The following is a 14,198-nucleotide window of genomic DNA, read 5'->3' on the forward strand; positions in this document are numbered from 1 at the left end:
ACTGGATCATTTCTGAGATGTTGGAAGTGAGGCAAGGACAGCGTTTATTGCCCATGCAGAATTACCCTGGGCAGCTGAGGTTGGCTTGGGTTTGATCCAACTGAGCAGCTTCACCCGCCCCTTCGGCAGGAAGATGGTTCAATGCAGAGTTTTTGGAGGGTTTTTAGGCTGTACAGACTGGGTTAGGATGGGGTTTGGGGGGTACAGACTGGGTTAGGATGGGGGTTTGGGGGGTACAGACTGGGTTAGGATGGGGTTGGGGGGTACAGACTGGGTTAGAATGGAGTTTGGGGGCTACAGATTGAGTTAGGATGGAGTTTGGAGGGTACAGCCTGGGTTAGGATGGGGTTTGGGGGGTACAGATTGGGTTAGGATGGGGTTTGGGGGGTACAGATTGGGTTAGGATGGGGTTTAGGGGGTACAGATTGGGTTAGGATGGGGTTTGGGGGGTACAGCCTGGGTTAGGATGGGGTTTGGGGGGGGTACAGACTGGGTTAGAATGGGGTTTGGGGAGTACAGACTGGGTTAGGATGGGGTTTGGGGGGTACAGACTGGGTTAGGATGGGGTTTGGGGGGTACAGCCTGGGTTAGGATGGGGTTTGGGGGGTACAGACTGGGTTAGGATGGAGTTTGGGGGGTACAGACTGGGTTAGGATGGGGGTTTGGGGGGTACAGACTGGGTTAGGATGGGGTTTGGGGGGTACAGACTGGGTTAGGATGGGGGTTTGGGGGGTACAGACTGGGTTAGGATGGGGTTTGGGGGGTACAGATTGGGTTAGGATGGGGTTTAGGGGGTACAGATTGGGTTAGGATGGGGTTTGGGGGGTACAGCCTGGGTTAGGATGGGGTTTGGGGGGTACAGCCTGGGTTAGGATGGGGTTTGGGGGGGGTACAGACTGGGTTAGGATGGGGTTTGGGGGGGGTACAGACTGGGTTAGGATGGGGTTTGGGGGGTACAGCCTGGGTTAGGATGGGGTTTGGGGGGGGTACAGACTGGGTTAGGATGGGGGTTGGGGGGTACAGACTGGGTTAGGAGTGGGTTTGGGGTGAACAGACTGGGTTAGGATGGGGGTTTGGGGGGTACAGCCTGGGTTAGGATGGGGTTTGGGGGGTACAGACTGGGTTAGGATGGGGTTTGGGGGGTACAGCCTGGGTTAGGATGGGGTTTAGGGGGTACAGACTGGGTTAGGATGGGGTTTGGGGGGTACAGCCTGGGTTAGGATGGGGTTTGGGGGGTACAGACTGGGTTAGGATGGAGTTTGGGGGGTACAGACTGGGTTAGGATGGGGGTTTGGGGGGTACAGACTGGGTTAGGATGGGGTTTGGGGGGTACAGACTGGGTTAGGATGGGGGTTTGGGGGGTACAGACTGGGTTAGGATGGGGTTTGGGGGGTACAGATTGGGTTAGGATGGGGTTTAGGGGGTACAGATTGGGTTAGGATGGGGTTTGGGGGGTACAGCCTGGGTTAGGATGGGGTTTGGGGGGGGTACAGACTGGGTTAGGATGAGGGTTGGGGGGTACAGACTGGGTTAGGAGTGGGTTTGGGGTGAACAGACTGGGTTAGGATGGGGGTTTGGGGGGTACAGCCTGGGTTAGGATGGGGTTTGGGGGGTACAGCCTGGGTTAGGATGGGGTTTAGGGGGTACAGACTGGGTTAGGATGGGGTTTGGGGGGTACAGCCTGGGTTAGGATGGGGTTTGGGGGGTACAGACTGGGTTAGGATGGGGGTTTGGGGGGTACAGCCTGGGTTAGGATGGGGTTTGGGGGGTACAGACTGGGTTAGGATGGGGTTTGGGGGGTACAGACTGGGTTAGGATGGGGGTTTGGGGGGTACAGACTGGGTTAGGATGGGTTGGGGGGTACAGACTGGGTTAGGATGGGGTTTGGGGGGTACAGATTGGGTTAGGATGGGGTTTGGGGGGTACAGCCTGGGTTAGGATGAGGTTTGGGGGGTACAGATTGGGTTAGGATGGGGTTTGGGGGGTACAGCCTGGGTTAGGATGGGGTTTAGGGGGTACAGCCTGGGTTAGGATGAGGTTTGGGGGGTACAGATTGGGTTAGGATGGGGGTTTGGGGGGTACAGATTGGGTTAGGATGGGGTTTGGGGGGTACAGCCTGGGTTAGGATGAGGTTTGGGGGGTACAGATTGGGTTAGGATGGGGTTTGGGGGGTACAGCCTGGGTTAGGATGAGGTTTGGGGGGTACAGACTGGGTTAGGATGGGGTTTGGGGGGTACAGATTGGGTTAGGATGGGGTTTAGGGGGTACAGATTGGGTTAGGATGGGGTTTGGGGGGTACAGCCTGGGTTAGGATGGGGTTTAGGGGGTACAGATTGGGTTAGGATGGGGTTTGGGGGGTACAGACTGGGTTAGGGTGGGGGTTTGGGGGGTACAGCCTGGGTTAGGATGGGGTTTGGGGGGTACAGACTGGGTTAGGATGGGGTTTAGGGGGTACAGATTGGGTTAGGATGGGAGTTTGGGGGGTACAGCCTGGGTTAGGATGGGGTTTGGGGGGGTACAGACTGGGTTAGGATGGGGGTTTGGGGGGTACAGACTGGGTTAGGATGGGGTTTGGGGGGGTACAGACTGGGTTAGGATGGGGGTTTGGGGTGAACAGACTGGGTTAGGATGGGGGTTTGGGGTGTACAGACTGGGTTAGGAGTGGGTTTGGGGTGAACAGACTGGGTTAGGATGGGGGTTTGGGGGGTACAGCCTGGGTTAGGATGGGGGTTTGGGGCTGTACAGACTGGGTTTGGATGGCATTCGGGGGCTGTACAGACTGGGTTAGGATGGGGGTTTTAAGGTGTAGAGACTGGGTAAGGATGGGGGTTTGGGGTTTACAGACTGGGTAATGATGGGGGTTTGGGGTGTACAGACTGGGTAATGATGGGGGTTTGGGGTGTAGAGACTGGGTTAGGATGGGAGTTTGGGGGGTACAGACTGGGTAATGATGGGGGTTTGGGGTGTAGAGACTGGGTAATGATGGGGGTTTGGGTTGTAGAGACTGGGTAATGATGGGGGTTTGGGGGGTACAGACTGGGTAATGATGGGAGTTTGGGGTGTAGAGACTGGGTAAGGATGGGGGTTTGGGGGGTACAGACTGGGTAAGGATGGGGGTTTGGGGTGTAGAGACTGGGTAAGGATGGGGGTTTGGGGGGTACAGACTGGGTAATGATGGGGGTTTGGGGTGTAGAGACTGGGTAATGATGGGGGTTTGGGGGGTACAGACTGGGTAAGGATGGGGGTTTGGGGGGTACAGACTGGGTAATGATGGGGGTTTGGGGTGTAGAGACTGGGTAATGATGGGGGTTTGGGGGGTACAGACTGGGTTAGGAATGCAGGTTTCCTTCCCTAGATGACATTAATGATCCAATTGAATTTTTTCAAGGTTACTTCTGTTCAGACCAGCTCTTTACCTCCAGCCAGGTTTTTAACACTGTTCAAATTCTCAAAGTGCTGCAGTAGGATTTGAACCCATGTTCTCTGGATTAATCATTGCCATTAATAGTCCAGGGACATCATCCTATTCCAACTCTCTCTGTCTCCCACCTCCAAACCACTTACCAAACCCATGTGGTAAGGTTCACTCCAATACCTTGCCTGATCAGTTCTGGCAATAATCTTTTGTGTGGAACCCTGGCATGCAAATCAGCCACATATAACAGAATGACTAGAGGGGCTGAATGGCCAGCTCCTCTTCCTAATAACAGAATATAGCTGTATGAATAATGGAATAAAATTGTGAATCTATTGACTTTATTCTGCAGTCTGGGTTAACCATACGCACTTAGCCTGAACTGCATTTATATAGCGCTCAGACTGCAGTCAAACTTTGTTAAGTGCTTCATAGGCAACAGGATTTGATATTGAGCCACAAAAGGAGATCTTACAGGTGACTAACAACTTGATCAAAGAGATATTTTTTAAGGAGCATCTGAAAGGAGGAGAGAGGGACAGAGAGAGGGACAGAGCGAGCCAGAGAGAGGGACAGAGAGAGGGACAGAGCGAGACAGAGAGAGGGACAGAGAGAGGGACAGAGAGAGGGACAGAGCGAGACAGAGAGAGGGACAGAGCGAGACAGAGAGAGGGACAGAGCGAGACAGAGGGCCCGGTTTTACCAGACAACAATCTGGCCTCCTTCCCCCACCCCACCCCCATCCACCAGACAACGATCTGGCCTCCCCCCCGCCCCCACCAGAGATACATCTGACCCGCCTCCTCCTCCCCCCAACCAGAAAATGATCTGGCCTCCCTTCTCCCGCCCCCCCTCACCAGAGAATGATCTGACCCGCCTCCCCCCTCCTCCCCACCCCCTGCCACCATCGATCTGAGTCAGAGAGCCGCTGGAAGCTCTGAATTTACCTTTTAAGAAGCTGGAGCATCCGAAACAGACCTTTGCCAAGCATGTCTGTTTCGTGCCGAATCTGGACGGGCGAACGTGATGGTAAAGGGGGAAATGTCGGTGAAGTTGGGCGGGCAGTTCATTAATTCAATTTAAATGCATGCAATTTCAGGCGCGATTCGGATCGTGGCCATTTTCGGGCCTTGGTAAAGTGGGCATCTGCGCGGACGTGGGCACGGATCGCGTTAATGGCCTCACGCCCGACTTTACCACGTTTTTGCGCCTGAAAACGGCAGCAACGCAATGGTAAAATCGGGCCCAGAGAGAGAGAGACAGAGAGAGAGAGAGAGAGACGGAGAGGTTGAGGGACAGAATCACAGAGCTTAGGGCTCAGACAGTTAAAGGAAACACCAGCAATGGTGGAGCGATTAGAGTTCAAGAAGCTCAGGATGCCTGGATTGGAGGAATTCTGAGACCACAGAGGACTGCAGGGCTGGAGGAGACTCCAGAGATAGGAAAGAGGGCGAGGTGACTATGTTAAGACTGACACTGCCCAATTCCTGGTAAAGAAACAAAATCCCAGGATTGTGGTCAAGTGGAGAGATTCCGATCCAGATAGAACAGTCAATGGAATTGGCAGCCAATGTGTCAGACTCCAGCTGTGACTGCCGATCTCAGCAGCCCCCCACACACACACAACCATGGGAGATGGGGAGGCCCAGTAGGGGAGTGGGGTGAAGAGGCAGGGTGGGAGAGTGGGGTGGGGAGGCAGGGTGTGGGAGTGGGGTGGGGAGGCCTGGTGGGGGGAGTGGGGTGGGAAGGCAGGGTGGGAGAGTGGAGTGGGGATGCCCAGTGGGGGAGCTGGGTGGGGAGGCAGGGTGGGGGAGTGGGGTGGGGAGGCAGGGTGGGGGAATGGGGAGTGGGAGGCAGGGTGGGGGAATGGGGGTGGGGAGGCAGGGTGGGGGAGTGGGGGTGGGGAGACAGGATGGGGGAGTGAGGTGGGGAAACCCCAGTCAATTCCACAATGTCACAGGTGCCATCAGACCCCCAGGCCCTCCCATTGATGGCCAAACACTGTTGGGATCTATGCTATCAGGCAATGGTAAGGTCCCAGTGTAACTGCATGGAGGGAGGGCTGTGTAACTCCATCACTGCTCTCCTGCCCTCTTGTGGATTCTGCTGTGATTGGAACAAAGGGATTAGTAGACCACAGAAACTGAATGTCATCAAGTTCACCTTCTACCATTGGGTAGTCAGGTATTACAACAACCAATCAATCTCTATCAATGGGTCTGGGCTCTGTACAAGTCGTATGGATTCACATTAACTCTGTCTCTCTCCACGGTTGCTGTCAGACCTGCTGAGATTTTCCAGCATTGTTCTGTTTTTGTAGTAGATCCAGACACAAAGTGAACAAAACCCCACTGGGGAGAGATTCGTGAACCAGAGAAACTCACCTATTCCTTCAGTCTCCATTCACCTCACATCTCTTTCTCCCAGGGTGGAAGAGTCAATTACTGGGGGCACAGGTTTAAGGTGCGAGGGGCAAGGTTTAAAGGAGATGTACGAGGCAGATTTTTTACACAGAGTGGTGGGTGCCTGGAACTCGTTGCCGGGGGAGGTAGTGGAAGCGGATACGGTAGTGACTTTTAAGCGTCTTAACAAGTACATGAATAGGATGGGAATAGAGGGATATGGCCCCCGGAAGGGGGTTTTAGTTGTCAGGCAGCATGGTCGGTGCAGGCTTGGAGGGCCGAAGGGCCTGTTCCTGTGCTGTAATTTTCTTTTTTCTTTTGTTCTTTATCTCCAACTATTCAAAACCCAAAATGTTACTTTCTGAGGGAAATGTCTCCAATTCACAGGACAAGGCTCTGTTCACCACTTGCGTGTCAGGTTTTACTGGAACATACTGTCTGGTATGTTCTTTGCCTGGTTTTGACAAGTTCTGATTGTCTTCGGCTCCACCTCAGTGGGAGGGTTCCTCTGTTTGTCGGATGGAGTGTATGATAGTGAATGATGCTTTCTCAACCCCCTCCTCCGAGCGAGCTGGACCCCCCTCAGGCACAGTAATCATACACTCACTCGCCTGTGCTAATGAATTACTGTTTACCATTTATTAACAGCTCAGTGACCATGATAAGGTGATGCACGATTCGGAGTGGTGGACACAAGGCAATAAAATTAGAATAGGGTTCACCATCATTGATTGAAAATAGGGTTATGTGAAAGCATTGTTTGGTGAGGGCTGCCAACCGTCCTGGAATGGCCAACGGTCTACTGGAATCAGCATCAATCTCCCTGTCACAAGCTGCGCCGATGTTATCTGCGAGGAAATCTCAACTTGCAACACGATTTGTGGTGGTGTAAAGTTTTGTTTTTGGAATGGTGTGAGGAGTCACGTGAAACCCCAGCCAGAATCACCAGGCCAGCAGCCGTGTAATGATCACTAAAGACTATTTATTAAATTAAAGGCAAATATACAAGAGTGGGACTATAACACTCCAAGACAATTGAATAAATGAATTACTAAACGCACACAGTTTATATGGAAATTACCCCTTGTTCGAGAGTGTATTGCAATCCCTGAACTCATTAAGACTTCCCTGTTCCCAAACAACATCCATATTAAATAAATCTTTCAGTCAAATCCAATTTATTCAATACAAGGTGGATGACCCAAGTCTGGGAAACGTCTTTTTCTGTTCCAGCGAAGATATTCAAACTGCCTTTACAAAGGTTTCTGCACTGCCTTGGATCTAAGACTTCTCAGGTGTAAATGGCCTCTTGGCTGTGAGAGGTTAAGCTGGGCTCTGAGATATTACATTGCCTTCCTGTTTCTGCTGGCAATTATACCTTGGTTCCTCCATGATTCTCCCTTCTGTGTATTTTGGCTCTCTGCATCGCTCCTATTCCATGACTCTCAGAATTAGCTTCTGTATACCTCCACTGATCTCTCAGTCATCTAGGGAGCTGTTTCTTGATGATGTAGCTATTTATACTCGATTCTGTCGAGATGCCTGCTAATCTCATTACTGGGAAAGGTTGAATCTCATTATCCCCTTTGAATGCTGGCTATTGCTGTCAAGTTGAAACCTGTAGTGGTGTTGTTTTGTTGAGATATCAACCCCAGTGAGAATCACCAGCCCAGTGACCTGAGGATCAGCAAACAGCTGAACTGTAGCCACACAATGCACCCAGTTCATCTGTGAAAACCTCAGGATATTTCAGAATGACATCCTCTGTCACTCGTGTGTGTTTAATCTCACCGCAGTTCAACGGAACTCTACTGAGCCGCTCACACCCGAGTAAACACGGCCCTCTCCCTTTTCCCACCAGCAGCTGTGCTCTTGCTTCTAGGCTGTTGTATACACTGTCACATCTAATGTCCCAAACAATGGTATGGTGTCTCTGGTGTGTGTCTGAGGTTCAATCTCTGCCTGCTGGTGTCCACTTAGAGCCCCGAGCCTTCATGTAGGTCTCCTCACTAATTTCAGATGCAGAGACTCTGGTGTTCACATCCATCTTGATTTGTTTTCCATTGACATGCGCTGCAGCACAGGGACGCTCTGTGTGCGCCCCTCACTCACATTAAACACATTGTAAGGATGCTCCTCTGCCTGTTCTCAGCTTTCCAGGTGATGTGTAGCTGACTGAGTTTTTTTCCAATTTGAATTTCCCTGCTCAGCCTTCACCTGCTCTCAGCACCCCTGCATTTCTTCACTAAATCACCCTTTTTGTTGCAACGGTGACAAACAGCGTCCATAAACTTGCAACGATTCACACAGTGTGACCCTCCACACCTAAAACACTCCACCTATTCCCCCTTTCTGCTGGCTGCCTCTTTCTTTACTTGATGCGCCGTCATTGGCCTTTGGAAAAACTCTTGCATTGCTAGCAGCCGTTTCCATGCCCTGAGAACTTTCTAAAGCTTTCTTGAAATTCAGTGTGGCTTTTCCCAATAAACAATGCTGAATGCTGACTTCATTAATACCACAGACTAGTCTACTCCAGAGCATGTCCTCCAAAACTGCTCCAAATTCATAATATTCAGACAGCTGGTGTAATTCAAAGTTAGCTACCGACTGTCCTGTCTTCCAAAAATGACTCTGGAACTTAAAATGCTGGACAGTCACTGAGGGCTTAGGGTTGTGGTGATTCTGAATGAGTGCCACTAAATCCACAAATTAAATCCCCCCCGGTTTCTGTGGTGTTGCTACATTTCTCACTAGCTTATAAGTCTTCACCCCACACACACTCGGGAGAACTGAGTATTTTTTAGCCTCCTCTGCAATTCCATTTGCCAAGGAAGCATTCCCTCTCCACATATTCAGTCCCATTCTCTTCCACAAAGTCACCGATAGTCTCGAACACAGACCCGAACACGGTCCTGAACACGTTCCTGAACACAGTCCCGAACACGTTCCTGAACACAATCGCAAACATGTTCCCGAACACAGACCTGAACACAATCCCAAACACGTTCCCGAACACGGTCTCAAACACAGACCTGAACACAATCCCGAACATGTTCCCGAACACAGTCTCGAACACAGACCTGAACACAATCCTGAACACGGTCACGATGCTGCTAACCTGTTTTTCATTGGTGAACTCATGAACCCGCTGATCAGAGCTCTCGACTAGCTCTCACCTTGCAATCTAGCCAGTGTGTGTGAATCTTCGTAGCACTGTGCTGAACCTCACATTTTTCATTTCTTTTTCTTTGCTATTTCCTCCTCCTCACCAAAAAGATGTGATAACTTGGCCACAAAAAGGTAACGCATTGTAATATTCAATCTTCGTCACTTATGTGATGACTTGAGACGACAAATAAGGTAGTTGAATGCGTTGCTTAAAAGGAACTTCTTCATATAAATAAATAATGAAGTTTAACAGCAACCCAACAGAATAGTAGTAACTATGAAAACAGGAGTACTAGTAAAACAGGTCTTGCTTGCAGAAAACTCTCCTGCAGACTGACAAAGCCCACACCTGCTCAGAATCCTCAACAGACGTCAGCAAAACAATTACATTGGAGAAAAGCTTATCAGAACACTCTGTACTCAAAATGACACTACACTCTGCAACACCTCCCCAGACCTGCCCCACCCCTTACATTTCAATCCCCCATCAGGATAGAAATACAGCAAAGGTAATGTCTTAACTATACAAAAGTCTGTCAGGAGCTTTGCAGTTCTAATCTAGGCAGTCCCACTGGTGAATCTTGTAACGATGGATCTGGAATCGTAGGTGAGGAGGGAGATTGAGAATCTGTACCTGTTCCTCTTCCCCTCCTCCCAGCAGAGTCCATGGCAAACCTGGACACGCAGGAACCACTCCCTGGTGAACAATAGCCTTACCCTCTGCCATGTTACCTGTAACTCTTGTTGACTCTGAAACTTTCCCTGACTCTGAATGAGAACGTCTTGGTGTCTGTGAACAACTGTTCCGTTTCGCAGTCTCACGACCCAAGATACGGGACGACTTTAATTTAAAATTATTCCCGGTAACCACTTCTGGTAACTACCAAAGCTCCTGACATAAACCAGACCATCCTCTTTGAACTGCCTCTCTTTAGCGTGACAGCCGTGTTCCTCTTTCTGCTTCTCCCGTCTCCTGCTCACTTTCGCTCGGAGATTTGGATGAAGCCGATCCAGATGAGACTTCAGCCTTCTACCTAACAACAATTCTGCCGGAGAGAGTCCGGTTGGGTGTGATCCCATACTGGAATAAAAATGTAGAGAGTTTTTACTCAGAGTATCACCTGCCATTCTCCTCAACTCCTTTACAGTTTGAACAGCTCCCTCCGCCAAACCACTTGAAGCCCGATGAAACAGCACACGTTCCTTTGCATGAATTCTTGAAATAATTCACCTGCAAACGTAGTGTTGTTATCCAAAACAAACAAATCTAGCAGACCATGAGTTGCAAAAGTTTGACGTAGCTTCTCAACTGTCACAAAAGCTGTAATATTATCTTGGTATTGGCTTCCAACCATTTTGAATGCACACCTACAACAACAAAACATGAGGTTCAGGAAAGGTCCCGCGAAGCCCATGGTACAATCTGGACCTCGGCCGATCAGGCCACTCCCAAGGATAAAGCAGTGCTACTGGCGCCATCTTCTGGTTTACCTGACATGCAGAATTTCACCTTGTTCTCCAAGTCCCGGTCCATGTTAGGCCACCAACATTTGATCCTGACTAGACTTTTCATTCGAGAGGCATCTGGATGAACCTCATGAATTTCATCCATGACTTCTTAATGACCAGGAGGCAGAACGACCACTCGACTCCCACAGTATGCATCCATCCTGCACTTAACTCATCCCTATGCTTCACGTAAGGTATCATCCTCTTTGATAGTTGCCCATCCTTGCATCAAAAATCTTTTAACTTGTGACAGAATAGGATCTCTGTCCATCTGCTCCTTAATCTTTTTTTAAAAGTTTATTTTAGTGTCACAAGTAGCCTTACATTAACACGGCAATGAAGTTACTGTGAAGATCCCCTAATCGCCACACTCTGGCACCTGTTCGGGTACACTGAGGGTGAATTTAGCACAGCCAATGCACCCTAACCAGCACATCTTTCAGACTGTGGGAGGAAACCGGAGCACCCGGAGGAAACCCACGCAGACACGGGGAGAACGTGCAAACTCCACACAGATAGTGATCTGAGGCTGGAATCAAACCCGGGTCCCTGGTGCTGTGAGGCAGCAGTGCTGACCACTGTGCCACCGTGCTACCCTGGACTTAACAGAGGATGTGCAAGTCTCTCAAGTAATAAAATTGTCTTAGGAGGACACAATACCGGGTAAAGGGAAATGAATCAACGTGTCCACATTTGCATTGCCTTTCCCTGCTCTGTACACGATACTGTACTGCTAAGCAGACAATGTAAATACCCAGCTCTGAATTCCTGCTGAGGCCATGGGAGGAATGCATTTCTACTCACTGAAAAACCCATCAGCAGCTTGTAGTTGGTACATATGGTGAACAAACAACCATAGAGTTACTGATGGAAGCTTTTCACCCCCAAAAATGATAGCTGGACCCTCTTTGCCCGACCGTGAATATCCCTTTTTCAACCTTTGTCAGTGTCCTTGATACTAAACCAATGGGATTTTCGGACCCATCCTCCATTAGATAAGAAAGTACCACCCCCACACCATAGGGCGAGGTATCACATGACAGGATAAGTTCCCTGTCTGGATCAAAATGGAGCAGCAGATTAGCCAATTGCAGCAACACTTTCACAGCCCTGAAAGCTGCCTTTTGTGTGGACTCTGACTCCCATTGGGTTTCTTTGTACAGATGGAGAGACAATGGAGCCAATACTGTTGACAGGTCTGGCAAGAACTTCCCGTAATAGTTTACCAAGCCCAAAAATGACCTGAGCTCAGCCACATTCCTGAGCTCCAGAGTTTCCTTAATGGTTCAGGTTTCCCCTCCACAGGAGATAAGCCGTGTGCAGTGATTCTGTGCCCTGCACTTTGTGCCCAGAAAATGCAGTTCTTCCTCTTCAGACACCGTCCGCCTCTGAAAATCTATTTAAAACTTGATCCATGTTTGATTTATTATTCACTTATTAGTATACAGTGAAAAGTATTGTTTCTTGCGCGCTATACAAAGCATACCGTTCATAGAGAAGGAAAGGAGAGGGTGCAGAATGTAGTGTTACAGTCATAGCTCGGGTGTAGAGAAAGATCAACTTAAAGCGAGGTAGATCCATTCAAAAGTCTGATGGCATCGGGGAAGAAGTTGTTCTTGAGTCAGTTGGTACGTGACCTCGGACTTTGTATATTTTTCCCCACGGAAGAAGGTGGAAGAGAGAATGTCCGGGGTGTGTGGGGTCCTTAATTATACTGGCTGCTTTTCCGAGGCAGCGGGAAGTGTAGACAGAGTCAATGGATGGGAGGCTGGTTTGCATGATGGATTGGGCTACATTCACAACCTTTTGTAGTTTCTTGTGGTCTTGGGCAGAGCAGGAGCCATACCAAGCTGTGATACAACCAGAAAGAATGCTTTCTATGATGCATCTGTAAAAGTTGATGAGAGTTGCAGCTGACATGCCAAATTTCCTTAGTCTTCTGAGAAAGTTGAGGCATTGGTGGGCTTTCTTAGCTATAGTGTCGGCATGGGGGGACCAGGACAGGTTGTTGGTGATCTGGACATCTAAAAATTGAAGCTTTCGACCATTTCTACTTTGTTCCCATTGATGTAGACAGAGGCATGTTCTCCTTTACGCTTCCTGAAGTCGATGACAATCTGCTTCGTTTTGTTGACATTGAGGGAGAGATTATTGTTGCCGCACCAGTTCACCAGATTCTCTATCTCATTCCTGTACTCTGTCTCGTCATTGTTTGAGATCTGACCCACTATGGTGGTGACATCAGCAAACTTGAAAATCGAATTGGAGGGGAATTTGGCTGCACAGTCATTAGGTGTATAAGGAGTATAGTAGGGGGCTGAGAACACAGCCTTGTGGGGCACCGGTGTTGAGGATGATCGTGGAGGGGGCATTGTTGCCTCTCCTTACTGATTGTGGTCTGTGGATTAGGAAGTTCAGGATCCAGTCGCAGAGGGAGGAACCAAGACTCAGGCCACAGAGTTTGGAGATGGGTTTCGTAGGAATAATGGTGTTGAATGCTGAGCTGTTGTTGATAAATAGGAGTCTGACATAGGTGTCCTTGTTATCTAGGTGTTCCAGGGTTGAGTGCAGGGCCAGGGAGATGGCGTCTGCTGTGGACCTGTTGCGGCGGTAGGCAAACTGTAGTGGATCCAGAGGCATAAAGACTCTGGAGAGAGTGCAGAGATTTAGAAGTATAAATCTCTGCTGATTCTCCTTGCTCTCAGCTCTGACGAAGGGTCATCTCGGCTCAAAACGTTGACTCTATTCTCTCCCCACAGATGCTGTCAGGCCGACTGAGATTTTCCAGCATTTTCTGTTTTGTTTCAGATTCCAGCATTCGCAGTATTTTGCTTTTATTGACAAGAATGTTGTCAGGGCTTGAAAATAGCAGCTATGAGGAGAGATTGGATAGGCTGGGGTTGTTTATGTTACAATAGAGGAGGCTAAGTTGTAATCTAATTGAGGTGTACAGAATTATGAGGAGTCAGTTGCCAGATGATTGGTAGGATTTAGAGGGAATTTGAGGAAAGTTTTTTTCACAATGTGGGTGGCGACGGTGAGGAATTCACTGTCTAGGTTGGTGGCTGAGGCTGAAGTGGCCAACTTATTTAAACAGTCCCTGGATCTGCATCTTAAGTGCTGGAACCTGCAAGGCTATGGACCAGGTGCTGGAAAATAAGACTAAAATGAGCCACTAAATCAGCTTTTCTCTTTTTTGGGTCGACACAGAGACGATGGGCTGAATGGCCTCTTTCTGCACCGTAACTTTGCTCTGGTTCTGCCTCTTGTGTCTCCATGGGGTAGGGCCTGGGTGGGATTGTGGTCGGTGCAGACTCGATGGGCCGAATGGCCTCCTTCTGCACTGTAGGGTTTCTATGATTTCTATGGGTGCCAGCACAATTCAGAGAATAACAACAACAACTTAACCCTGGACAGCAGCTGCCTGCCTGACACTGCGAACATCCGTTGAATTTTAGGCCGAAAGTATAGAATTCCAGCTGGCTCTGAGGGATCATTAAAGGAGAAGTTGCAGCAATTTCTTTTTTTTAGTTCTTATGAAAAAGAGCAAGAAATTACAGTAAATACTGGACATTCTCTCCATTTCCCGCCAATCTGGGTCGTTCCAGCAGGTTCCGTGCTCAGGCTTCGGGCGGACTCCTCCAGTATCCCAGGAGGCTGTGCTTGGGCGGACTCCTCCAGTATCCCAGGAGGCTGTGCTCGCA

The sequence above is a fragment of the Mustelus asterias genome, unplaced genomic scaffold (assembly GCF_964213995.1).
Source record: "Mustelus asterias unplaced genomic scaffold, sMusAst1.hap1.1 HAP1_SCAFFOLD_499, whole genome shotgun sequence".
Classification (NCBI taxonomy): domain Eukaryota; kingdom Metazoa; phylum Chordata; class Chondrichthyes; order Carcharhiniformes; family Triakidae; genus Mustelus; species Mustelus asterias.